Below are 4,446 nucleotides of genomic sequence, written 5' to 3'. Positions count from 1 at the left end.
TAGGAATAAACCTAACCAAAGAGGTAAAAGACCTGTATTCAGAAAACTACACAACACTGAAGAAAGTAATCAAGGAAGACACAAACAGGCCCTGGCTGGCGTAGCTCAGTGGATTGAGAGCAGGCTGGGAACCAAAGTGTCCCAGGTTCGATTCCCAGCCAGGGTACATTCCTGGGTTGCAGGCCATAACCCCCAGCAACCGCACACTAATATTTCTCTCTCTCTCTCTATCTCCCTCCCTTCCCTCTCTAAAAAAAATAATAGTAAATAAATAAAATATTTTTTAAAAAAAGGAAGACACAAACAAATGGAAACATATACCATGTTCATGGATTGGAAGAATTAATATCATCAAAATGTCCATACTACCCAAAGCAATTCACACATTCAATGCAATACCTATTAAAGTACCAATGGCTTATTTCACAGACATAGAACAAACACTTCAAAAATTTATATGGAATTATAAACGACCCCGAATAGCTGCTGCAATTTTGAGAAAGAAGAGTAAAGTAGGAAGGATCACAATACCCGACACTAAACTATACTACAAGGCCACTGTAATCAAAACAGTCTGGTACTGGCATAAAAACAGGCACATAGACCAATGGACCAGAACAGAGAGCCCAGAAATAACCCCAAGTCTCTATGGTCAATTAATATTTGACAAAGGAGGCAGCAACATTAAATGGAATAAAAATAGCCTCTTCAACAAATGGTGTTAGGAGAACTGGACAGCCATGTGCAAAAAAATGAAACTTGAGCACTAACTTACACCATATACAAAAATAAATTCAAGGTGGATAATAGACTTAAATATAAAACGTGACACCATTAAGGTCCTAGAGGAGAATGTAGGTAGGAAAATCTCAGATATTTCACGAAGAAACTTTTTTACTGATGTGTCCCCTAGAGCAAGGGACATAAAGGAAAGAATAAACAAATGGGACCTCATCAAAATTAAAAGCTTCTGCACAGCTAAAGAAAACAGTATCAAAATTAAAAGAGAACCAACTGTATGGGAAAGCATATTTGCCAATGATACCTCAGAAAAGGGTTTAATCTCCAAAATATATAAAGAACTTACAAGACTGCACTCTAAGAAGACAAGGAATCCAATTAAAAAGTGGGCAAAGGACTTGAACAGACTCTTCTCCAAGGAGGACATACAGAAAATCCAAAGACACATGAAACGATGTTCAATATTGCTAGCTATCAGAGAGATGCAAATTCAAACCACAGAGATACCACTTCACACCAGACAGAATGGCCATCATAAACAAAGCAACAAACAACAAGTGTTGGAGAGGTTGTGGAGAAAAGGGGACCCTAATGCACTGCTGGTGGGACTGCAGACTGGTACAACCACTATGGAAAGCAGTTTGGAACTTCCTCAGAAAACTAAAAATGGATCTGCCTTTTGACCCAGCAATTCCACTGCTGGGACTCTATCCTAAGAAGACGAAAACACCAAATCAAAAGAACCTATGCATCCCAATGTTCATAGCAGCACAATTTACAATAGCTAGATGCTGGAAGCAACCAAGATGCCCATCAGTAAATGAATGGATCAAAAAGCTATAGTACATTTACACAATGGAATTCTATGCAGCAGAAAGAAAGAAGGAGCTCCTACCCTTTGCAACAGCGTGGATGGAGCTGGAAAACATTATGCTTAGCGAAACAAGCCAGTCAGTGAAAGACAAATAAGAGGAACCTAAATAACAAAACAAAGAAACAAGCAAAATATAACCAAAGTCATTGAAATAGAGGACAGGCTGACAGTGACCGGAGGGGAGAGAAGAGGGAATTTAAGGGGACAGTGGGAAGGGTTCACAGGAACAAACTTAAAGGACACATGGTCATAAGCTAAGGGGAGGGTGGTAATGGGAGGGAAGTGGGGAGGGTGGGAGGGGTGACTGGATTGGGAGTAAAAAGGAGAAAACTGTATATGAACAATGATTAAAATAAAAAAAAATTCCTGACATATAAAAGCCCTGAACCTCATGGTTTCACAGCAGAATTTTACAAAGCACTTAAGGAAGAGCTAACCCTATCCTTCGTAGACTATTTCAAAAATATCCATGAATATGGAAGACTCCAAACTCTGTTTATGAAGCCAGCATCATCCTAATCCTAAAATCAGATAGACACAATGAAGAAAGAAAACTTTAGGCCAATATTGCTGATAAACATAGATGCTAAAATCCTCAACAAAATATTGGCAAACCACATCCAGCAATTAAAAAGATCATTAAAAATCAATTAAAAAGATCATTAAACATTAAAAAGATCAGACACCATGAGCAAGTGGGATTCGTCTCAGGGATGCAAGGATGGTACAATATTTGCAAATCAATAAATCTAATACATCACAGAAACAAAAATCACATGATCATATCAGTAGATGGGAAAAAAGCATTTGATAAGGTGCAGCACCCATTTATGATAAAAACACTCAGCAAAATGCGAATAGAGGAAACATACCTCAATATAATAAAGGCCATATAGGAGAAACATATAGCCAACATCATACTTAATGCACAAAATCTGAAGGCTTTCCCACTAAGATCAGGAACAAGACAAGGATGTCTGCTTTCACCACTTCTACTCAATATAGTATTGGATGTCCTAGCCACAGTGATCAGACAAGAAAAAGAAATAAAAGGCATCCAAATTGAAAAGGAGCAAGCAAAACTGTCATTATTTGCAGATGATATGATAGTGTCTATAGAAAATGGATCCACAAAAAAACTACTCCACTTAATAAATGAATTTGGCAAAAGAGCAGGATTCAAAGTCCATATTCAGAAATTGAAGGAATTTTTATAGACTGACAGAAAAATATCAGAATCAGAAATTAGGAAAAAAAAATCCCACTTGCTATAGCAACAAGAAAAATAAAGTACCTAGGAATAAACTTTACCAGGCAGGTAAAAGACCTGTCCTCAGAAAACTATACGACAATGAAGAAATAAGTTAGGACACAAATATATGGAAGTATATAATGTGTTCATGGATTGGAAGAATCAACATCATCAAAATATCTATATTACCCAAAGCAATTTATAGATTCAAAACAATCCCTAGTAAAATATCAATGATATATTTCACAGATATAGAAAATACATTTGAAAAATTTATATGGAATATGAACAACCCTGCAGAAATTTTGAGAAAGAAGAACAAAGTTGGAGGAATCACAATACCTGATATTAAAATATAATACAAGGCCACTGTAATCAGAACAGTATGGTACTGCCATAAGAACAGATACATAGACCAATGGAACAGAATAGAGAACCCAGAAATAAACCCAAGTCTCTATGTCAATTAATATTTGACACAGGGGTCAGAAGCATAAAATGGAGTAAAAATAACCTCTTTAACAAATGGTGTTGGGAGATCTGCACAGCTACCTGCAAAAAAGTGAAACTTAATCACCAACTTACACCACATGAAAAAATAAAATCAAGGTGAATAAAGACTTAAATATGTCATGACACCCTAAAAGTCCTAGAGGAACACAGGCAGGAAAATCTCAGATATTCCATGCAGCAATATTTTCACCAATATATCCCCTAGAGGAAGGGCCATAAAAAAGAGAATAAACAAATGGGACTTGATCAAAATAAAAAGCTTCTGCATGTCTAAAGAAAACATCAGCAAAATGAAAAAGGAGTCAAATGTATGGTAAAATAAATTTGCCAATGATACATCTGTCACGGGTTTTATCTCCAAAATATATAAAGAACTCACACAACTCCACTCCAGGAAGACAAAAAAACCAATTAAAAAATGGGCAAAGGACCTGAATAGATATTTCTCTAAGGAGGACATATAGAGGGCCCAGAGACATATAAAAGGATGCTCAGCATCCCTGGCCATCAGAGAGATGCAAATTAAAACCACAATGAGATACCATTTCACACTGGTGAGAATAACCATCATTAACAAATCAACAAACAACAAGTGTTGGAGAGGATGTGGAGAAAAGGGAACCTTAGGCACTGTTGGTGGGAATGCAGACTGGTGCAGCCTCTGTGGAAAACAGTATGGAATTTCCTCAAAAAACTAAAGATAGAACTGCCTTTTGGCCCAGCAATATCACTGTTGGGATTATACCCTAAGAGTCCTGAACCATTAAATAAAAAAACCTATGCACTCCAATGTTCATAACAGCACAATTTACAATAGCCAAATGCTGTAAGCAATGTAAGTGCCCACCAATGAGTGGATAAAAGACTGTGGTACATTTACATAATGGAATACTACACAGCAGAAAGAAGAAAGAAATCCTACCCTTAGCAGTAGCATGGATGGAACTGGAGAACATTATGCTAAGTGAAATAAGCCAGACAGTGAGACAAATAAAATATGATCTCGCCTATAAGTGGAACCTAATCAACAAAATAACAAACAAGTAAAATATAACCAGAACCATTG

This window comes from Phyllostomus discolor, chromosome 1 (assembly GCF_004126475.2).
Source record: "Phyllostomus discolor isolate MPI-MPIP mPhyDis1 chromosome 1, mPhyDis1.pri.v3, whole genome shotgun sequence".
Lineage (NCBI taxonomy): Eukaryota > Metazoa > Chordata > Mammalia > Chiroptera > Phyllostomidae > Phyllostomus > Phyllostomus discolor.
This window is presented reverse-complemented; position numbering follows the sequence as displayed.